The sequence below is a fragment of the Cynocephalus volans genome, chromosome X, assembly GCF_027409185.1.
Source record: "Cynocephalus volans isolate mCynVol1 chromosome X, mCynVol1.pri, whole genome shotgun sequence".
NCBI classification, from domain to species: domain Eukaryota; kingdom Metazoa; phylum Chordata; class Mammalia; order Dermoptera; family Cynocephalidae; genus Cynocephalus; species Cynocephalus volans.
Genome location: NC_084478.1, coordinates 145,546,106 through 145,569,622, shown reverse-complemented (window position 1 = coordinate 145,569,622; position 23,517 = coordinate 145,546,106). Strand labels below are relative to the sequence as shown.

Sequence of the window (23,517 nt, the reverse complement as noted above, 5' to 3'; positions counted from 1 at the left end):
CTTTCCCACTCCACCCCCCACCTCTAGTAACCACAGATTTGTTCTCTCCTTCTGAAAAATCAGTATATTATTGTTGGCTTTTATTCCTTTCTTTCTTCCTTCCTTCCTTCCTTCTTTCCTTCTTTCCTTCCTTCCTTCCTTCCTTCTTTCCTTCCTTCCTTCCTTCCTTCCCTCCCTCCCTCCCTCCCTCCCTCCCTCTTTCTTTCCTTCCTTCCTTCCTTCCTTCCTTCCTTCCTTCCTTCCTTCCTTCCTTCCTTCCTTCCTTCCTTCCTTCCTTCCTTCCTTCCCTCCCTCCCTCTTTCCTTCCTTCCTTCCTTCCTTCCTTCCTTCCTTCCTTCCTTCCTTCCTTCCTTCCCTCCCTCCCTCCCTCCCTCCCTCCCTCCTTTCCTCCCTCCTTCCTTCCTTCTTTCCTTCTTTCTTTCTGTTTTTCTTTCTTTCTTTCTACATTGGAGTGTAGAGCTAGGGCTGGGTCTGGAGCTCATAGACCCCTTGAGCCCACTGTCCAAACTGGGTCACAAACCCTTCACATGCAGGTCTACAAGCTACATAACAGGAAAAAGTTCCTTGGAGCCTTGTTTGAAGAAATAATAAGCTTTATTCAGCACATACATGTTTAAGAGCTAGGCAGTCCAAAGAGAAACCGAGCAGCTGCCAGCAAAGTGAACATGCTCTATTTTTAGATGTGAGCTCTGCCTTCCAGCAGTTCAGAGCCACTGCTCACACAATAAAGAACACACAAGAGTAGCAACAAGCTAAAAATACACAGGTGTGCATGCACACTAACTCCACCCCCACACAACCTGTTTACAAAGAACGTGCTGCACCACACCCAACCGGACCTGAGGTGAGGGGGCCTGACTAAACTACTCTATTTTCCACACAGGGTTCCTCACCATACAATCTACGTGTTCAGAATCTTCAATGATGTTCTCTCAGTGAGGATAAATGACCCTTTCATTTACATAACCTATTGTCTGTTCAATATGCCTTAAGGCTTATCTTTAAGGCTTGTCCTGTAGTTCTGTCCTTTCAACTGTTAGCCACACATGTCCGGTTAGTAGTCATCATTGGTGTGATTTTCCATGGGAATCCTGTAGTCATACTGATGGGAAGTTCAATGCATATTCAGTAGGCTGACACATTGATTATGTGAGTCTGGTTTGGTGCCTGCAGCCAGAATACTGTGGGGAAAAAGACAGAGGGGTTATTGGTGCCAGTAGGGGAGTTCTTGCCCCTCTGGTAAGATGCATGCCAGTTTGCCATCCTGAGAAAGGATGGTTGCAGGAATAGGTATCCTACCTGGTTTAGGGCCCCACAAGGCCATACAAACAGAAGACCAGTAACTCTCTGACTTTGGCAGTGGTCCCACAAGATCCACCTGCATTCAAATCTCAAGTTCTAACTTGGGTTAGAAATTAGAACGTGCACAATGAGGAACGGGAGACAGTGGCTGGCTCAGCCTGGGGTAACAGGCCCAGCAGGGACTGGCCAGCTCCAGATATGCCAGCAGTGGTGGGGAGTGAGGCTGGTCCTGGGAGGGGGGGCTGGGACAAGCTGAGGCCTGTTCACAGCAGGAGGGGTGGCAAAATCAGTCTTCCCTCTTCTTCCCCCAGGGGTGAACAGTGAGTGGAATGGGGGTGGGGGGTGCAGACCAAGGCCCAGATCACACGGTCTCTCACAACCACCCCCCGCCCCCACCCCAGGGGCTGCCCAGGCCCGCTGAGGCCCACCTTGGCCACACCAGTCTGTCGTTGCTTCTGGAAGGCAGGGAGCATAGGACCAACTGACCATTAGTTTGAGGAAGGAAAATCACCCAGAAGTGAGGCCAAGCCACACAGTAGCACATAGCATCCCCCATCGAGGAAGCGTGGTGGGACACCAGCACTGAGACGCCTTAGGGTTGCAGGACAGCACCAAGACCCCTCCATGCAGAGCCTAGTATCCCCATGTTGCTCCGTGTAGCTGGCTCTGGGCACCTCCTGGTGAGAGGCTGCCAGGCCTTTGATGAGGCTCTGGGCCCAGCTCTGCACAGCCACCTCGGGCCTGCCAGCCTGGGCAGGAAGGTGACAGTCCCCTCCTGGCTGTGGCCTGGCCCTCTGAGGTCCCCAAGCAGGGCTGAGGGCACCTGGTCCCCACCCACCTAAGCTCACTTTGCCTCTCCCCCTGGCTCTGGGCAGGCCAGCCAGACTTGGGATGGAGTCCTGGGCCCTCCTGAGAGGGCGCTGAGGCCACCAAGGTATATCACCACTCACATCCCAGCACCTCTCTCTTTCTTTCCTCCCTCCCTCCCTCCCTTCCTTCCTTTTTCCTTGCACCCACTTATGAATAAGGACAAGTGCTGTTTCTCTTTCTGTGTCTGGCTTATTTCACTTATAATGTTTTCCAACCTGATCCGTGTTGCTGCAAATGGTAAAATTTCATTTGTGTTTTATGGCTGAGCAGTATTCCATTGTGTATATGTACCACATATTTTTCTTATCTAATCATCCATCGATGGGCATTAAAGTTGGTTCCATATCTTGGCTATTGTAAATGGAGCTGCAATGAACATGGGAGTGTAGGTATCCCTTTGACATGATGATTTCCATTCCTTTGGGTATATAATCAGAAGTGGGATTGCTGGATCGTATGGAAGATCAATCTGTAGTTGTCTGAAACCTCCATACTGTTTTCCATAGTTGTACTAATTTACAGTCCCACCAACAGTGTAGGAACATTCCATTCTCTCCACATCTTCACCAGCATTTCTTATTCTGTCTTTTTTATTATAGCCAGTCTAACTGGGGTGAAATGATATCTCAGTGTGGTTTTAATTTGCATTTCCCTGATGACTAGTGATGTTGAGCATTTTTTCATGTACCTGTTGGACATTTATATGTCTTCCTATCAAAAATTTCTATTCACCTCCTTTGCCCATTTTTTAATTGGGTTATTTGTACTTTTACTGTACAATTGATTGAGTTCTTTATATATTATGGATATTAATCCCTTGTCAAATGCATAGTTAGCAAATATTTTCTCCCACTCTGTAGGTTGTCGTTTCACTCTGTTGATTGTTTCCTTTGCTGTGTAGAAGCTTTTGAGTTTGATGTAGTCCCATTTGTTTATTTTTTCTTTTGTTGCCTGTGCTTTTGGGCTCATGTTCATAAAGTCTGTGCACAGACCTAGTTCCTGAAGTGTTTCACCTAAATCTTCCCTTAGTAATTTTGCAGTTTCAGGTCTTATACTTAAGTCTGTAATCTACTTTGAGTTTATTTTAGTGTATGGTGAGAGTTTTATTCTTCTGCATATGTATATCCAATTTTCCCAGCACCACTAATTGAAGAGGCAGTCTTCCCCAATGTAGGTTTTTGTTGCCTTTGTCAAATATCAGATGACTGTAAGTCTGAGGGGAGATTTCTGTGTTCTCTATTCTGATCCACTGGTCCGAGTGTCTATTTTTATGCCAGTACCATGCTGTTTTGGTTACGATAGCTTTGTAGTATAGTTTGAAGTCAGGTAGTGTTGTGCCTCCGGCTTTTTTTTTTTTTTGCTCAGGATTGCTTTGGCTATTCATGGTCTTTTGTTGTTCCATATGAATGTTAGGATTGTTTTTTCTATTTCTGTGAAGAATTTCATTGGTTTTTTGATGGGGACTGCATTGAATCTGTACATTGCTTTGGGTAGTATGGACATTTTCACAATGTTGATTCTTCCAACCCAAGAGCATAGAATGAATTTCCACCTTTTTGGGTCTTCTTTAATTTCTTTCAGTAGTGGTTTGTAGTTCTCATTGTATAGATCTTTCACCTCTTGGTTAAATTGATTCCTATGTATTTCATTTTTCTGGTGATTATTGTAAATCATTTCACCTTTCAATTAGAACAGACACCCCTGGGTTGTGTCATAGGACCAGTTATTTCCATGGGTGCAAGGCCTTTGCTACACACTTCCTTTATTATGAGATGAGTTTCTTGCTGATACATAATTCTGTATGGAATGCCATGATGGTGGATAAGGCATTCTACAAATCCCCAGAGGGTGCTATTGAAAAAAGCATTATGGAGAAGGAAGACAAATCCATATCCAGAATATATGGCTACTTTTGTGAGGGTGAAACTCTTCCCCCTCCATGATAAAAAATGTCCAATATAATCAATCTGTTGCCAGGCTGGTTGGTCCCCATAGAGAATGATGCCATGTTGGAGACTCCATGTTGGTCTCTACTCTTGGCAGATTAGGCATTCAGCATTAGTATTATCCAGGTCAGCCTTGATGTGAGGAAGTCTGTGTTGTGGAGTCCATACATAGCCTCTATCCCAGTCACCATGAGCTTTATGTTCATGGGCCCATTTAGCAAGCACTGAGGTAACTGAAGAAGAAAGCTCACTGCCTTCTGCAAAGTGTATCATTTTGTCTACCTAATTATTAAGAGTCTTTTTTGCTGTGGATGCCCTTTGGTGGGAACACAAATATCTTCATAGTCTGTACCTATTCATAAAGGTCTATCCCATACTTTTCTCCAGACTTGCGTGTCACTGATTTTCCAATCCTATTCCTTTCACGTCCCTAACCATCCAGCTAAACCATTAGTTTAGGCATTAGTGTAGGTCTGTACTTCTGGCCTTCCTTCAGCTCTCAACTTTTATGTTATATAAGCATATTTTACAGACCCATCTGTAAACCATGCTTGAGTTTCTTCCTGCCTCAGTCAACTGACCATAGCAACACCCCCACTAGACCAGAGGCATGAATTGAGGAGAGAGGGCAAGGTAACAGGAATTGATGTTTAAGGTTTTGATCACTTGCTCATGCAACTTATGCATACCTTCTGGACCTGCCCAAGCTCAGTCTTCTATAGTGGTAGACAATTCTAAGATACAACTGTAATCCCTAACCTCTGATATCCACACCTTTGTATAATTCTATCCCACTTCAGTGTGGGTAGGACCCATGACTTGCTCCTAAGCAATAGAATACGGGAAGGAAAAAGCTGTAATTAAGGTCTCTAATCAGATGAGTTTGAGATAATAAAAAAAACATTATCCTAGGTGTGCCTGACCTAATCCAATGAGCCCTTTAAAGGAGGTTCCAGTCTTGCCCTGAATGAAGAGATGCAAGCAACAGAGTGATTCTCCTCCTGGCCTTGAAGAAACGAGTTGCCATGAATTCCACAGCTGCAAGAAAGTGAATTTTTCCAACAGCCATGTGAGCTTGGAAGAGGCCCCTAATCCTCAAACCTAGAGTTAAGAAAGAAAAAAATTACAAAAGGGACCCTTTCCCCAACTTTGAGGTTCAGACTTCATTGGAGAAGGTACGGTGGCATATCACTGAATGGCAGAAAATCTCATGGTATTGCCCCGGTCAGAGCTGGTCCATAGTCACCAGGCAAGGAAGAAACACACCTCCAGGGTACAGATGCGTCATATACAGAGCCTGTTCACAGAGGGAGATGAGACGCCTCAGGCCTGAGGTGTGAAGTACATAGTGTCCATTTAGGGAGGGCCATAAAGACACTCTTCTAGCGTACAGGTAAGCTAAGGCTAGGGGGTAGGTGCAGGAAGAGAACAGGGTGCAACTGTGGGTGCAAAGCCTGGAGTGCACAACGTCTAAAACAGTAGGGCTGTACTAAGGTGGTCACTGGTCCTGGACTGGGGCTGTTGCATGCTCACCAAGCAACTGTACTCTCTGGGAGCACATCTAGGGCAGAGAACTACAAATCCATGCTGCCGACTGACTATTCACAAGAGAAGGAGAGAGAGAGAGACACAGAGAGGGAGGGCATGGGGCAGAGAGAGAGAGAGATTGGAGGAAGAGAGGAAGGAAAGAAGGAAAGAAGGAAGGAAGGAAGGAAGGAAGGAAGGAAGGAAGGAAGGAAGGAAGGAAGGAAGGAAGGAAGGAAGGAAGACTAGAACCAGGAAGAGAAGCTTTTTTTCTTCTGAATACGACTCCACTGCCTGCGACTGACAAAGCTTAACATTGTGCACTCTATAAAGCAAAAATTCTTAGAGTCTAGTCATCATTGAAAACTAGATACTGAAGAGTGAATTTGGAGCTGAAGCAATAACTCAATACTAGTACATTTTATTTATCATTACAAAAACCAGCTTTTCGTTTCATTGATGTTTCTCTATTGTTTTTCTGTTTTCAATTTCATTGACTTTGGCTCTTTATTATTTTCTATCTTGCTTTGTGTTTAATTTTGTATTCTTTTTCTGATTTCTGAAAATGGAAGCTTATATCATCAATTCAAAACCTTTCTTCTGTAGATTGGCATAAAGTTACAAAGTTGCAGTTAAATAGGAAGAGTAAGTTCAGGTGCCCTATGGGGACAATAGCTAATAATATTGTACTGTATAGTTCATGATAGCCAGAAAAGAGGATCTTGAATAATATAACCACCAAGTAATGATAAATGTTTAGATGGTCGATATGCTATTTTGATTAGATCATTATACAATATATACGTGTATTGAAACAACAAACTGTATCTCATAAACATGTACAATAAAAATACTAAAATAAAAATTTTAAAAAAAACTTTCTTCTTTCCCAACACAAGCTTTAAAAGCATTCGGAATTTCAGAAACTATTGAATGTAAATATGAACAAAAAAGTAAGAATATGCTTTTTGAAATAAATATTAGAAATTCTCTATCATAACTGCTAATTTCTGATAAAAATGAATTTAATAGAACGTGGACCTAACCAAGAATAGATTTTGCAGATTTTAGAAAATCTACTTCACATGATGGCCAGAGATTATCAAATGACTCTTTTTTTAACCTTGTAATGGTGAGTTGATGCATTGAACCTGACTCATTTATTCCAAAGAATCCTTGTCTTTATTTTATTTTCATAGATTTTTGTTTAGCAGTAATATAACAGAAACCGAAGTTGCAGAACCCTTATTATTTAAAACAGTTTGATTATAGATTATTTTGGTTTTTCTATAGACAATCATGGTATCTGCAATCAATGGCAAAATTGTCTCGACATTTCAAATTTTCATCCTTATTTTTTTGGTCAATTCCCTAGCGAGCACCTCCAATATAATGCTGAATATTAGTAACCATAAGAGTTATAATAGTTTTATTCCTGTTTTAATAATGTTTGTAAATTTTTGCCATTCAATATGATGTTTTTCAAAGGTTTGGTTAGACATCCTTCATTGGTTTAAGGAAGGTTCTTATCTATTTCATGCTTGCTAAGACAATGGGTTGACCTTATCCAAAGCTTTTTCTGCAACTATTGATAGATCGTATGGTTTTCATCCATTAATATGTGCATCACTCAGTGTTCTCACTGAAAGGACGAGTCGACACCAGTTGACGATCCACCAGAGAGGGCTCATTTATTAGGCAGCACACATACATATATATAGAGCTTTTAGGGAAAGCTGATTGGCTTAAAATACAATCCCTACTTAGCATACCGCATGGGGCTTGGGGTGAGCTGATTGGTGTGCGATTCGCGCCGGCGGGAAGAAGAGTATGGAAGAGAAGGACAACCAGCGCCATGATGGGGTGTGGCCAAGAAGGGCTTATGTGATCAGGGTGTGATCCCTTGGGGCATTTGGGTTCTTACATTCCTCCCTTTTTCTTGTTTTAGGAAAGGGGATGTTGAAGTCATCGAGCTATTTCCTGCTGAACTGGGGCGTTGTGGGGGGGGCAAAGGGAGGATGGTACATAAATACCCATTATGAAACCCCAAAGGAGGGTGGAGAAACAAGTAATTTCAAAAGGGGAAAAGTCCATAAACGTTCCTTGAAGCCACAAGTCGAATATGCACCGGTTCCATTGTTCGTAGTTGGAGACTGGAGGGAGCAGCCAGGCATCGGTGGCGAGGGCATGTAGGAATGCGTTTCCTCTGTAAGGTGGTGTCTCTTCAGCATCGGCTGAGGCGCTCACGAGATGAGGCGGGGGGTTCATCGGTACCTAGAAGCTGGTAGTTTCTAAGCAAAAGCTCGTTAAAGGCCTGATTAGAAATTTTTCCCACTTGGGCTTGAAGAAACCTAATGATGCAGGGCAAGAAAAGGCAGGTTATGAGGATAATGATTAGAGGTCCCAAAATGGGCCAAATCCAAGTTAGGACAGGGCTTAAGATAAAGGAGGAAAAGGGGTTAGAACTGGATGTGGTTCGTAGGCTGGAAGCCAAGTCGGTGAGTTTGATGATGTTTGTTTCTACTAGACCGGATTCATTGATATAATAACAGCGTTCTTCCCCAAGGAAGATGCAAGTACCTCCTTTTTCTGCGGTGAGGAGGTCTAGTGCTCTGCGGTTTTGGAGGGTGACCTGAGCTAAAGAGGTGATCTGTCTCTGTAGAGAGGAAAGAGATTCAGCAGTGGTAGTCAGAGCCCCTTCAAGTTTAGCATTTATGTCTTCGACCGCCCATAAACTGTGCCCTAAGGCTCCTCCCGACAGGCTGGCTCCGACCGCTGATGTTGTTAAGGAAATACCGACCATGATTGGGAGGAAGGCAGCCCTTTTTTGTCTTGAGGGTGGGTGAAGAAGATAGAACAGTTCTGAATTGGAGTACAGAGTGCCATTGCACCAGAAGAAAGAGCCTGGTGGGGCGAAGGTGTGGTTATAAATGGTTGAGGAAGGGAAGCGTTTAAGGGGACGGCCACCAGGAGCGGTCGCATGAGAGATCTGCTGCCAGGTGTAAATGGGTGACCCTGGGGAGCTAGCAGAAAAGGAAGAGGATTGTTCTAGGGCAGAGGAAAGTTGTTCTTCCTGATGTGAGATGTCCGTGGAGACATGGGACATTGGATTGTCGACAGGAATGTATTTTCGGGAAATTTCTAGACTTCCGCATGGATGAGAGGCATAGCCGTTGCAATAGAAGAAGGCAATGATCCTGGTAGCCCATCTGGAGTTCCAGGGATCGGAAACTGTTAGGGAGTATTGCTGTGTCCCGCTGTTGAATGCAAACAACCTGCCACCCACACCAATGAGTGGGTCATGGATCTTGCAGGACCAATACGGACAGCCTCCATAAGTGTCCGGCCACCATTTACAGTGGTCGGCAGTTTGGTCATAGAGAAAACATAGGTAGGGGCGGGTGGCTTGTTTGATTAACTAGGACATAGCGAGAGGGATGTTTACAGTATGAGAGCAACCAGAGATGGGGCAATCTGCGGTCCCAGCTAGAGAGCCACTGATCCGGGTTTCTTTATGAGTGTAGATTTCTATTACCTCAAACTTCCATATATAGGAAGGTCTGAAGGCTCCCTGGATGACGTGAAAAGAACAGGAGAAGGCCAAGGAGAAGGTTCATGTCTCCGGAATTGGGGGTAAGGCTGAGGTCCAGGATAGGCGGAGTTTGAAAGGGTCAGTAGGATGAGGGATACACTTAAAGGAAGGGTGTGTTAAGTTTCCTTGCAGCTTGTTATTGGAGTTCTCGGTGGCCGAGGGCGGATCCTGAGTGTAAGGCTTCAGCCTGGAAATATGAATCCATGGAGTAACATGATTACCTGGCAGGGCAAGTTTAGCAGCAGTTGGAATGCAAAGGATGACAGGACATGGGCCTTCCCACTTAGGGGTTAGGGGGGTTTTGGGTTCCGGGGAAGTGTAGAATACTAATTGGCCTGGGCTGAGCGAAAGGTTATTTTTGGAAAGTGACGGATCTGGAAGTAGCCAGTCCTGGTACTTCCATAATTCGGTGCGAAGGTGGGAGAGCAAGGGTAAGGCCATGGTGGGTGGTATGGGTCCTTCAGTTGCTGTGATCCCCGGGGGTAGGAGGGGCCTACCATACATGACTTCAAAAGGGGAAAGATTGGAGGGCTTTTTTGGGAGAGCTCTGGTCTTGAGTAGAGCGAGAGGTAGAAGACAGATCCAATCAAGGTGTAATTCCAGAGACAATTTAGTTAGTATGGTTCTCTCTACCTTTCCAGATGCCTGAGGTCGGTAAGGGCAATGTAGGTGCCAGGGGAGAGAGAGTGACTGGGAGAGTTTTTGTATTATCTGGGCGGTAAATTCAGGTCCATTGTCAGATTGCATGGAAGTGGGCATCCCAAATCGTGGGATGATTTGGGAAAGGAGAGTCTGGGCTATGGTGGAGGCCTTTTTATTGGATGTTGGGAATGCCTCTACCCATCCTGAAAAGGTATCAACAAACACCAAGAGGTATTTGAGGCGCCAGACAGAAGGCATGTGTGTAAAATCGACTTGCCAGTCGGCCGCGGGTGTGAGACCTCTGGCCTGGTGGGAGGGGTATGGCCCAGGTTTGAAAGGGGTGTTAGGATTGGTACGCTGGCAGATTGTGCATGAGGAGGAGATTTTTTGTAAGAGGGCTTTGTCAGATGGGGTGACTGAGAAGAAGGCTTGTAAAAACTGGGATAAAGCTTGGGGGCTAGAGTGAAACAGGTCATGGAGCAAGTGAAAGAGAGAGGACTTATCATCATTAGGCGGTTGAGGCTGAGAGGGTGTCTGTGAACCTTGGGAGCTGTAAGGAAGAATGGGAAGTTGGTTTTGTGTCTGTGGGTGCATTGCCGCAGTGCGTGCGGCGAGGTCAGCCTTACAATTCCCGCCAGTGATTGGGGAATCATCCCTCTGGTGGGATCTGCAATGAATGACTCCTAATTTACAAGGTAAATGGGATGCCTCAATTAATGTGGAGATTAAAGCTGAGTTGGTGATTGTGTTACCCTTGGTGTTAAGCAGACCGTGTTCTTTCCATATGGCGGCATGAGAGAGAAGTATATGAAAGACATATTTGGAGTCAGTGTATAAGTTAGGAGTTTTTCCTTCAGCTAGAATGCAGGCTCGTGTGGCAGCGATAAGTTCAGCCTGCTGGTTGGTAGTACCCTTGGGTAAAGATTGGGCCTCTATAACCGAATCAAGGGAGACTATGGCATACCCTGCGTAATGAGTGTTTCCTTCCTTGAATGAGGACCCATCCGTGAACCATGCGAGATCAGTGTGAGACAGGGGCCCCTCAGTGATGGAAGAGCGGTAAGGTATGAAATTTTGAAGGGTTTCTACGCAGCTGTGCAAAGGGGTGTTGGGGGAATCTGGTATAGGCAGTAGAGTGGCCGGATTTAGGGGTGGGCAGGTAGTGAAGGATAGGGCAGGATTTTCCAGAAACGAGGATAAGAGGGTTAGGATTCTGGAAGGTGGGAGGGATTGGAGAGCCTTATAGGTCAGGAGATCTTTGAGGTGATGTGGTGAGAGAATGGTGAGAGGTGCCCCAAATGTTAATTGGGATGCCTCCTTATGCAGTAACTGCCCCGCTGCTAGGGCTCTTAGACAGGGTGCCCAGCCTCGTACAGTGGGGTCCAACTGTTTTGATGGGTATGCTACGGGGGCAAAGGAGGGGCCATAATTCTGTTCTAGGACGCCTAGAGCTTGTCCCATATTTTCATGAACATAGAGGAAAAAGGGTTTAGTTAGATCAGGGAGATGAAGTGCAGGGACTGTTAGAAGGGCCTGCCGAAGCTTGAGAAAAGGGCGCTGAGGTGAGGAGAGCAAAGGTTCTTCAGGAGGACCCTTACTCATATTATAGAGAGGTCGTGCTAGCAAAGAGAAATTGGGGATCCATGCTCTGAAATATCCGGCTAGACCCAAGAAAGATAAGATCTCTGTTTTGGTTTTGGGGATGGGCTGGTCAGTAAGAAACTGTTTTCTGTCCATGGTGATTTCCTTCTTTCCCGGGGAGAGGAGAAAACCAAGGTAGGTTACGGACGGTAAGGAGATTTGGGCCTTGGCAGGGGACACTCGATATCCCCTACCCGCTAGGAAGTTAAGCAAATGGGCAGTGTCAGCTTGGGATTGTTCCCATGAAGGACTGCATAGAAGGAGATCGTCCACATATTGCAATAAGGTGGACTCTGAATGGTTTAAGTGAAAAGATTTGAGGTCCTGTGCTAGGGTCTGCCCGAAAATATGAGGGCTATCCTGAAATCCCTGTGGCAGGACCATCCAAGTGGGTTGTTCAGAGTGACGGGAGTGGGGGTCAGTCCATGTGAAGGCAAAAATGTCCTGAGTATCGGTTTCCAGGGGTATGGAAAAGAAGGCATCCTTTAAGTCCAGAAACGAGAAATGAGTACAGGTTGCTGGGACCATGGAAAGAAGAGTGTATGGATTTGATACAAGGGGGTGAATGGGAATGACAGCGGCGTTAACAAGGCGGAGAATCTTGGACGAGACGAAAGGCGCCATTAGGTTTTTTTACAGCGAGTATGGGAGTATTGAAAGGGGAGTGAGTGGGACTGAGATACCCCTTTTTTAATAGGTCCTGAAGGATGGGGCTTAACCTGAGGAGGGCTTTTGTGGTTAATGGCTACTGAGCCTGACAAATATATTTGGAAGGGTCTTTTAGTTTTATGCGTACACGGGAACACTGGGCCAGAGCGGGGCTGGCAGTGTCCCAAACTGTGGGGTTAACAGGGTGCGTTAAGATGGGTAAGGACTTCTTTGGAGGGGTGGGATTAGTAGGATCTTGGGCACTAGGAGGAAGGAAACGGGGGAAGAGGAAGAGGACAGGGGCAAAGTAATGGAGACTTGAAGCCGTGATAGAATGTCCCGACCCAACAAGGGGACGGGGCATTGTGGCATGACTAGAAAGGAATGGGAGAAAACGGATTGAGTGCCTTGAAGGCAGCAGGTTAAAAGAGGGGTTTTTGGGGGAAAGATTTGTTTACCTCCTACCCCGACTATAGGAGAGCTGCTGGAGGTGGTGGGGCCTTTATATTCCCTTAAGACTGAAAAGGTGGCTCCAGTGTCCAGGAGGAAAGATATTGGGTGGCCGTCCTGCTTTGTTATAGAGATGGTCGGGAAGGGCCCAAGGCTCCGTCAGTCCTCCTCAGCGAGGCCCACCATAGGTGGTGTCCACAGTTCGGGGGACTGTGGGGCAATTGGTCCCTCACCCCTTAGGACGAGGGGGCAATCAGATCCCCAATGTCCCTTCTCTTTGCATTTTGGACAAGGAGTGGTGGGTGGCCTGGGGGTGGGGCAAGCCTTTGCCCAATGCCCTTCCTTTCCACATTTAAAGCAGGCTCCAGGTGGAGGCTTAGAGGTGGAGGCTGTGGGAGGGCGCCCAGGGGGTTTGATAAGCCGGGCCAACATCTGGAAGTTGGCGTGGTCGGCCTTTTGTTTTCGACGTTCTTTTTCCTCCTCCCAATTATGAAAAACCTTGAAGGCCACTGACAGGATTTCGGTCTGAGGGGTTGCAGGACCCTGCTCTAATTTTTTAAGTTTAGTTTTAATGTCGGGGTAGGATTGGTCCAGGAAATAGGTCATAAGGACATGTCGGCCGTCTTCTGAGTTGGGGTCTAAGTTAGTGTATTGTTGAAAGGCCTGAGTTAATCTATTGAGGAACTCGGAGGGAGTTTCCTCCTTTTTTTGGACAATTTCTTGAAGTTTTTGGAAATTGACGACCTTGCGAGCCGATTTTTTGAGGCCAATTATTAAACAAGAAGCAAAATGGTCTCGAGCCTGGATTCCCTGGGCTGTGTTATAATCCCAATTAGGTTCCTGTTCTGGGACTGCTTGGGGGCCTGGTGGGTGATCTGGATTGGTACGATGGGTGTCAATGGCACGGGTTTGGGCTGTATCCCAGACCCTGCGGCATTCCTCGGGGAGGAGGGTATTGGCTTGGAGCATGAAGATGTCATGATGTGTGAGGCTGTAGGCCTGCAGGATCCATTGGAATTCTTTAATGTAGGTGGTAGGGTCGGTAGAGAAAGAGCCTAGTCTTTTTTCTGATTCTGTAAGGTCAGCTAGGGAAAAGGGAACATGGACCCTAACTACTCCTTCAGCCCCAGCTACCTCACGTAGTGGGGCGATTGTTAAAGGGGCGGGGGGAGGTCCTCGGGAACGGGTGAAAGGGGGGCTTAGTGGGTCAGGAGTAGGTGAGGGTAAAGACGGGGGAGTGGATGGCGCAGGAGGTACAGAAGGTGACGCGGATGACGGGGGAGGAGGAGCGGACGCCGGAGGCACTGGGGGAGGTGGAGGTCGGTAGGGTGGGGGTTCATCAGCAGGGTCGAAGGTGGAAGAATCGAGGGGTGACTGTGAAGAGGCTTTACAGGCTAAAAGGACTTGAGAGGGAGCACAGGAAGAGCAGAGGGTGGGGTTCTGAGCCAAGAGGCGAAAAGCCTCGATGTAGAGGATCTCCTTCCATTTTTTTAGGCACTGGCAGTAGTTAAAGAGGTCTCGTAGAATGTTAGGATCTAGTGTGCCCTCAGGGGGCCATGTGTTTTGATTATCTAAAGGATAGTAAGGCCAATTTTGTGTACAGAATTTGGTGAGGAGTTTGGGCTCAATATAGGTTTTTCAGAAGGCATTGAAGTGGAGAGGCCACTAGGGAGGAGGAGGAAGCGCCCATTCTGGTCTCTTAATGGGAATTTAGACAGAAATCATACAGAGATTAGTGATAAGACAGATCCTTTGGCCAGTTGGGAAAGGCGGGATCCTAGAAGGCATCCCCAGTAGGTTACGTCAGTCCCGGCAGGTTCAGGTATGAACCAGGAGGAGAGAAGGGAGGTGTGGGTCGTCACTCAGACCTTCACTTCTCTAGGGCAAAAGCCCGGTGCCTGAAGGAACCTAGGGCCAGGATTTTCTGGTTGGGTACCGGACCCGGGAAGTGGAGAGAGACGGAAATCGGACAGAGATTAGAAGAGAGTGGTGGACAAGAGGGTGAAAGAGAGAAGGAGAGAACAGAATGGGGCTTTTAACCTCCAAAAATGAAAGTAAAAGTTTACTGGGGCTTTGGAACCTGAATTTATGGTGGTCGTGAAGACCGTGGTGGGGTGGGGTATGGGCGTTAGGGGCTACCAGAAGATCTAGACTCCCTGTGGTAGCCTGAAAAGGGCTGGTGCCCTTTAGGAAAGGGGGCTTACCTAATGATGAGCCGGTGGTGAGTGGAAGGAGCCAACGCCGAAAAGAATGGACGAGGGTGGACTGTCAATGGTGAGCGGTGGAAGGGAGGCTGGTCCTGGCGGGACGGAGTTCCCGACGGGCGACTTGGAAAGTGCTGCCGCTGCGATTTGAAAAGTGTTACAGCTCGAGGGAGCCCTGAGGGGCGACTTGGAAGGTGTTGCCGCTGCGATCCGAAAAGTGTCGCTGCTCGAGAGAAGCTCCGTCCCGGGTTTCGGCACCAAATGAAAGGACGAGTCGACACCAGTTGACGATCCACCGGAGAGAGCTCGTTTATTAGGCAGCACACACACATATATATAGGGCTTTAAGGGAAGGCTGATTGGCTTAAAATATAATCCCTACTTAGCATACCGCATGGGGCTTGGGATGGGTGTGGCTGAGAAGGATCAGGGTGTGATCCCTTGGGGCATTTGGGTTCTTACATTCCTCCCTTTTTCTTGTTTTAGGAAAGGGGACATTGAAGTCATCGAGCTACTTCCTGCTGAACTGGGGCGTTGTGGGGGGGGGGCAAAGGGAGGACGGTACATAAATACCCATTATGAAACCCCAAAGGAGGGTGGAGAAACAAGTAATTTCAAAAGGGGAAAAGTCCATAAACGTTCCTTGAAGCCACAAGTCGAATATGCACCGGTTCCATTGTTCGTAGTTGGAGACTGGAGGGAGCAGCCAGGCATCGGTGGCTAGGGTGTGTAGGAATGCGTTTCCTCTGTAAGGTGGTACCTCTTCAGCATCAGCTGAGGCACTCACGAGATGAGGCGGGGGGTTCATCGGTACCTAGAAGCTGGTAGTTTCTAAGCAAAAGCTCGTTAAAGGCCTGATTAGAGATTTTTCCCACTTGGGTTTGAAGAAACCTAATGAAGCAGGGCAAGAAAAGGCAGGTTATGAGGATAATGATTAGAGGTCCCAAAATGGGCCAAATCCAAGTTAGGATAGGGTTTAAGATAAAAGAAGAAAAGGGGTTAGAACTGGATGTGGTTCGTAGGCTGGAAGCTAAGTTGGTGAGTTTGATGATGTTTGTTTCTACTAGACCGGATTCATTGATATAATAACAGCATTCTTCCCCAAGGAAGATGCAAGTACCTCCTTTTTCTGCGGTGAGGAGGTCTAGTGCTCTGCGGTTTTGGAGGGTGACCTGAGCTAAAGAGGTAATTTGTCTCTGTAGAGAGGAAAGAGATTCGGCAGTGGAGGTCAGAGCCCCTTCAAGTTTAGCATTTATGTCTTCGACCGCCCATAAACTGTATCCTAAGGCTCCTCCCGACAGGCTGGCTCCGACCGCTGATGTTGTTAGGGAAATACCAACCATGATCGGGAGGAAGGTGGCCCTTTTTTGCCTTGAGGGGGGATGAAGAAGATGGAACAGTTCTGAACTGGTGTACAGAGTGAGTTGAGGGACGATGGTGACAAGAAGGCATGGGGAAGTAAGATTAGGCAGGATGGAGGTAGAGAGGGTTCCATTGCACCAGAAGAAAGAGCCTGGTGGGGCAAAGGTGTGGTTATAAATGGTTGAGGAAGGGAAGCGTTTAAGGGGAAGGCCTCCAGGAGTGGTCGCATGAGAGAAAACAATTTCCCGGAGAGAGAGAGAGAAAGATGAGTGTTTCTGAAATGATCTGTTGCCAGGTGTAAATGGGTGACCCTGGGGAGCTAGCAGAGGGGCCTGAAAGCTCCCTGGGTGAAATGAAAAGAATAGGAGAAGGCCAAGGAGAAGGTTCATGTCTCCGGAATTGGGGGTAAGGCTGAGGTTCGGGATAGGCGGAGTTTGAAAGGGTCGGTAGGATGAGGGATACACTTAAAAGAATGGTGTGTTAAGTTCTTTTGCAGCTTGTTATTGGAGTTCTCGGTGGCCGAGGGCAGATCCTGAGTGTAAGGCTTCAGCCTGGAAATATGATGACAGGACATGGGCCTTCCCACTTAGGGGTTGGGGGGGGTTGGGTTGCGGGGAAGTGTAGAATACTAATTGGCCTGGGCTGAGTGAAAGATTATTTTTGGAAAGTGACGGCGAAGGTGGGAGAGCAAGGGTAAGGCCATGGTGGGTGGTATGGGTCCTTCAGTTGCTGTGATCCCCGGGGGTAGGAGGGGCCTACCATACATGACTTCAAAAGGGGAAAGATTGGAGGGCCTTTTTGGGAGAGCTCTGGTCTTGAGTAGAGCGAGAGGTAGAAGACGGACCCAATCAAGGTGTAATTCCAGAGGCAATTTAGTTAGTATGGTTCTCTCTACCTTTCCAGATGCCTGAGGTCGGTAAGGGCAATGTAGGTGCCAGGGGAGAGAGAGTGACTGGGAGAGTTTTTGTATTATCTGGGCGGTAAATTCAGGTCCATTGTCAGATTGAATGGAAGTGGGCATCCCAAATCGTGGGATGATTTGGGAAAGGAGAGTCTGGGCTATGGTGGAGGCCTTTTTATTGGATGTTGGGAATGCCTCTACCCATCCTGAAAAGGTATCAACAAACACCAAGAGGTATTTGAGGCGCTGGACAGAAGGCATGTGCGTAAAATCGACTTGCCAGTCGGCCGCAGGTTTGAGACCTCTGGCCTGGTGGGAGGGGTATGGCCCAGGTTTGAGAGGGATGTTAGGATTGGTACGCTGGCAGATTGTGCATGAGGAGGAAATTTTTGCAAGAAGGCTTTGTCAGATGGGGTGATTGAGAAGAAGGCTTGTAAAAACTGGGATAAAGCTTGGGGGCTAGAGTGAACCTTGGTGTTAAGCAGACCGTGTTCTTTCCATATGGCGGCATGAGAGTTCTTCCTTCAGCTAGAACGCAGGCTCGTGTGGCGGCGATAAGTTTGACCTGCTGGTTGGTAGTACCCTTGGGTAAAGGTTGGGCCTCTATAACCGAATCAAGGGAGACTATGGCATACCCTGCGTAATGAGTGTTTCCTTCCTTGAATGAGTACCCATCCGTGAACCATGCGAGATCAGCGTGAGATAGGGGCCCCTCAGTGATGGAAGAGCGGTAAGGTATAAAATTTTGAAGGGTTTCTACGCAGCTGTGCAAAGGGGTGTTGGGGGAATCTGGTATAGGCAGTAGGGTGGCCGGATTTAGGGGTGGGCAGGTAGTGAAGGATAGGGCAGGATTTTCCAGAAACGAGGCTAGGAGGATTAGGATTCTGGAAGGTGGGAGGGATTGGATAGCCTTATAGGTAAGGAGGTCTTTGAGGTGATGTGGTGAGAGAATGGTGAGAGGTGCCCCAAATGTTAATTGGGATGCCTCCATATGCAGTAACTGCCCCGCTGCTAGGGCTCTTAGACAGGGTGCCCAGCCTCGTACAGTGGGGTCCAACTGTTTTGATAGGTACAAGGGGGTGAATGGGAATGACAGTGGCGTTAACAAGGCGGAGATCTTGGACGAGACGAAAGGCGCCATTAGGTTTTTTTACAGCGAGTATGGGAGTATTGAAAGGGGAGCGAGTGGGATGGAGATACCCCTTTTTTAATAGGTCCTGAATGATGGGACTTAACCCGAGGAGGGCTGTTGTGGTTAATGGATATTGAGCCTGACAAATATATTTGGAGGGTTCTTTTAGTTTTATGTGTACAGGGGAACACTGGGCCAGAGCGGGGATGGCAGTGTCCCAAACTGTGGGGTTAACAGGGTGCGTTAAGATGGGTAAGGACTTCTTTGGAGGGGTGGGATTAGTAGGATCTTGGGCTTGAACTAGCTCTAGGAGGAAGGAAACGGGGGAAGAGGAAGAGGACAGGGGCAAAGTAATGGAGACTTGAAGCCGTGATAGAATGTCCCGACCCAACAAGGGGACGGGGCATTGTGGCATGACTAGAAAGGAATGGGAGAAAACGGATTGAGTGCCTTGAAGGCAGCAGGTTAAAAGAGGGGTTTTTGGGGGAAAGATTTGTTTACCTCCTACCCCGACTATAGGAGAGCTGCTGGAGGTGGTGGGGCCTTTATATTCCCTTAAGACCGAAAAGGTGGCTCCAGTGTCCAGGAGGAAAGATATTGGGTGGCTGTCCACAACCATGGATACCCTGGGCTCTTGCTTTCTTATAGAGATGGTCGGGAAGGGCCCAAGGCTCCTTCAGTCCAACATCTGGAAGTTAGCGTGGTCGGCCTTTTGTTTTTGACGTTCTTTATCCTCCTCCCAATTATGAAAAACCTTGAAGGCCACTGACAGGATTTCGGTCTGAGGGGTTGCAGGACCCTGCTCTAATTTTTTAAGTTTAGTTTTAATGTCGGCGTAGGATTGGGCCAGGAAATAGGTCATAAGGACATGCCAGACGTCTTCTGAGTTGGGGTCTAAGGTAGTGTATTGTTGAAAGGCCTGAGTTAATCTATTGAGGAACTCGGAGGGAGTTTCCTCCTATTTTTGGACAATTTCTTGAATTTTTTGGAAATTGACGACCTTGCGAGCCGATTTTTTGAGGCCAATTATTAAACAAGAAGCAAAATGGTCTCGAGCCTGGATTCCCTGGGCTGTGTTATAATCCCAATTAGGTTCCTGTTCTGGGACTGCTTGGGGGCCTGGCGGGTGATCTGGATTGGTACGATGGGTGTCAGTGGCATGGATTTGGTCTGTATCCCAGACCCTGCGGCATTCCTCGGGGAGGAGGGTATTGGCTAGGAGCATGAAAATGTCATGATGTATGAGGCTGTAGGCCTGCAGGATCCATTGGAATTCTTTAATGTAGGTGGTAGGGTCGGTAGAGAAAGAGCCTAGTCTTTTTTCTGATTCTGTAAGGTCAGCTAGGGAAAAGGGAACATGGACCCTAACTACTCCTTCAGCCCCAGCTACCTCACGTAGTGGGGCGATTGTTAAAGGGGCGGGGGGAGGTCCTCGGGAACGGGTGAAAGAGGGGCTTAGTGGGTCAGGAGTAGGTGAGGGTAAAGATGGGGGAGTGGATGGCGCAGGAGGTGCAGAAGGTGATGTGGATGACGGGGGAGGAGGAGTGGATGCCGGAGGCACTGAGGGAGGAGGAGGTCGGTAGGGTGGGGGTTCATCAGCAGGGTCGAAGGTGGAAGAATCGAGGGGTGACTGTGAAGAGGGTTTACAGGCTAAAAGGACTTGAGAGGGAGCACAGGAAGAGCAGAGGGTGGGGTTCTGAGCCAAGAGGCGAAAAGCCTCGATGTAGGGGATCTCCGTCCATTTTTTTAGGCGCTGGCAGTAGTTAAAGAGGTCTTGTAGAATGTTAGGATCTAGTGTGCCCTCGGGGGGCCATGTGTTTTGATTATCTAAAGGATAGTAAGGCCAATCTTGTGTACAGAATTTGGTGAGGAGTTTGGGCTCAATATCCGGACCATGGTGGGGTGGGGTATGGGCGTTAGGGGCTACCAGATGATCTAGACTCCCTGTGGTAGCCTGAAAAAGGGCTGGTGCCCTTTAGGAAAGGGGGCTTTCCTAATGATGAGCCGGTGGTGAATGGAAGGAGCCAGCGCCGAAAAGAATGGACGAGGGTGGACCGTCAATGGTGAGCGGTGGAAGGGAGGCCGGTCCTGGCGGGACGGAGTTCCTGAGGGGCGACTAGGAAGATGTTGCCGCTGCGATCCCAAAAGTGTCGCTGCTCGAGAGAAGTTCCGTCCCGGGTTTCGGCACCAAATGAAAGGACGAGTCAACACCAGTTGACCATCCACTGGAGAGAGCTCGTTTATTAGGCGGCACACACACACATATATAGGGCTTTTAGGCAAGGCTGATTGGCTTAAAATACAATCCCTACTTAGCATACCGCATGGGGCTTGGTGTGAGCTGATTGGTGTGCGCTTCCCGCCTGCGGGAAGGAGAGTACAGAAGAGAAGGGCCACCAGCGCCATGATGGGGTGTGGCCGAGAAGGACTTATGTGATCAGGGGGCATTTGGGTTCTTACATTCCTCAGTGTGATCCCTTGGGGCATTTGGGTTCTTACACTCACCAGTACCATATACCGTCAAAAAGATTAATTACAGAATGTTTAATAAAGAAACTATTTTTCAAAGAATGTGCCGAGGTAAGGAAACCAACAAGGGATGATATAAATCCAGGGTCTAGCAACTGTAGGAAGCCAGTCACAGAGGTGCAAGAGGAGGGAACAGCATTACTAGAATGGCAAAATCTGTAGCTGAGGGAGATGGGCTGCCTGCAGGAAGTTTAACTGTAGATAGGGGAATACAGACACTGCAATAACCTCTTTCTTGTCCTCATAAATTTCTCACCTCTGCTTCCCTGTGGCTGAACACTACTAGAAGACAAAGGGCAAGGCAGACTGGGTGATGTAGTCCATAAAGATCAATCCTCAGGTCACAGAACAAGATATGGAAAGTAAAGAATAGATCTGGTTGGGCAAATGGAACATATGCAGGCAAATACCTTAATGTGACAAGCTACGATAGGTCTTACAAAGTTAAACTGTGCTTGTATTAATGGGATAAACTATACATGCTTTATGCACTGATGGGTTTGATTTAGTAATGTTTTACTCAGGATTTTAGCATCAAATGTTTACAAATCAGTTTGGCCTATATTTCTTCTACTGTCATTTTCTGAGTTTGGTTATCAAGGTTATCCTAGCCTTATAAAAATTTGAGATTTATCCAATCAGTATTTCAAAAGCCAAGATTTAATTTTAAAAGCATCTTGGCAGTTACCTGTATAATTCTTTCCATTCCAGCCCATGAACAGTTAGAGCAGCATCATTTTAACCCCCGCCTAGACTCTGATTCTAACCCCCGAACCAGAGCAAAATGATTTTGAAACTATAAGAATCACTTGAATTGCTTGTTTAAAATGTAGATACCTGGCCTCATCCACAGTGACTCTGATTCGGAAAGGCTAAGGTTGGGCTCAGAAACCTGCCTGGTTAAGAAGCAATCCAACTACATGTATATGAATATTCATAGCAGCATTATTCACAATAGCCAAAAGGCGGATACAGTTCATAAACAAATAAATGGACAGACAATGGAATATTGTTTAGCCATAAAAGGTAGTGAATTGGTTAAGGGCCATGAAAAACTATTACATTGTATAATGCTGAATATACCAATTATCCTGATTAGAACATCACATTCAAGTCTGTACCCACAGATATGTACAATGAACTATGTTTCAATAAATTTTTAAAAATTATAAAATTTACTTCCAAAATTTTGGCCTGTTAAAAATGGTTTTCTTTTTAAACAAAAAAGAAGTAATGAAGTACTGATACATGCTACAATGTGAATAAATCTCCAAAACAGTATACTAAGTGAAAGAAGACAGGCAGGAAAGGCCACATATTGTGTGATTTCATTTGTGTGAAATGTGCAGGATAAGCACATCCATAGAAATAGAAAGCAGATTGGTGGTTTCCAGGGGGAGGGATATGGGTATCAACTGTTTAATGGGTACTAAGGTTCCTTGTGGGGTAATGAAGTTGTTTCAGGACTGCACAGAGGTGATGGTTAAACAACATTGTAAATATACTAAATGCATTGAATTGTTCACTTTAAAATGGCTAATTTTATGTTATGTGAATTTTATCTCAATAACAAAAAAGGCAGCTCCCCAAATGATGTGGATGAAAGGGATTTAGACACCACACTTTGGTCAACCAATCTTAACCATTTAACAATGTGCCTGCAAGGGATGCAGTCTGTAAATCTTTGGTGTTCTCTCAACTTGAAGGCCTGTAAAGAGTTAAGCAGAAAGAACTGAAATAGGAGACTATACCATCCCCACCACACCTCCTTACGGTACAAGTGTGCTTGTTCACTTCAGTCACTCTATCTCATTCCTTCTACCCCTCCAGTATCTCGTATTGATAGTTTATTCCTGCTAATTTTGAAATGGAGTTTACTATGTAGGTTAAATTCCTGGCTCTGACCAATCCTGGTGCCTTTTTGCCAAGTTTGTTGTTTACCAAGTTTGTTTTCAACTTGTAGTTTACGTTTAAACTGCTCTGACATCAGGAGACAGGAATTGATTACACTGTTGTTTGTTCCAGACTTTGAAGAATTTCTTCGAGTTCAACACAAGTGCAAACCTCCAAGTACAAATTTGGGTCCCACCAAGTGCAGCCTAGTTCTAACCGATCCCAGTGCCCCCAACACTCCCCTGCACCCCAGCTCCAATGTTTTCCTATACTCCCCACCCGGTAGCAGCAGGAGAGAGCCCATTACCAGTTGGAGAGGGAAAGAGGATCAGTGAATGCATCAAGGAGGCTGTATATGAGTTGCTCCCTGGTGGGTAGGCAGAGATGGAGGGAAAGAACATTCCACACAAAGGGCATAATTACTCTAGTACAGAATCCTAAAAGCAAGGACACTGGTGTTAAAGCGTCATGAATTCGAACTCCAGTCTGGCCATTTCCTAGTTCTCGTGATCCCCTTTTTCAGTACTCTCTCACCCCATGCCCATCCTCCGCATTGTATAAACACTCTTAAGTGCCGATAGTGAGTTAGACAGTTGCCATTCTGTGTAGCTGGTCTTTAGCTGCACTCCACACCACTTAATGCCCTGAACACATAACATACGTGCAATTGTAGGTGAGCGGCTTTTCAGGGTTATCTTATTTATTTATTTTTTTGTCCTTTTTTGTGACGGGTAAGGGGATCACAAACCTTGGCTTGGTGTTGCCCGCACGGCGCTCAGCCAGTGAGCGCACCGGCCATCCCTATATAGGATCCGAACCCGCGGCGGGAGCACCGCTGTGCTCCCAAGCGCTGCACTCTCCCGAGTGCACCACTGGGCCGG

At 46.9% G+C, this 23,517-nt stretch overlaps 1 pseudogene; it reads right to left on the bottom strand.

The window, feature by feature from the left end:
• LOC134368440 (eukaryotic translation initiation factor 1-like) overlaps positions 1-20,728 on the bottom strand; it is a 132,527-nt pseudogene extending 111,799 nt beyond the window's left edge.
• Positions 20,729-23,517: the final 2,789 nt, after the last annotated feature.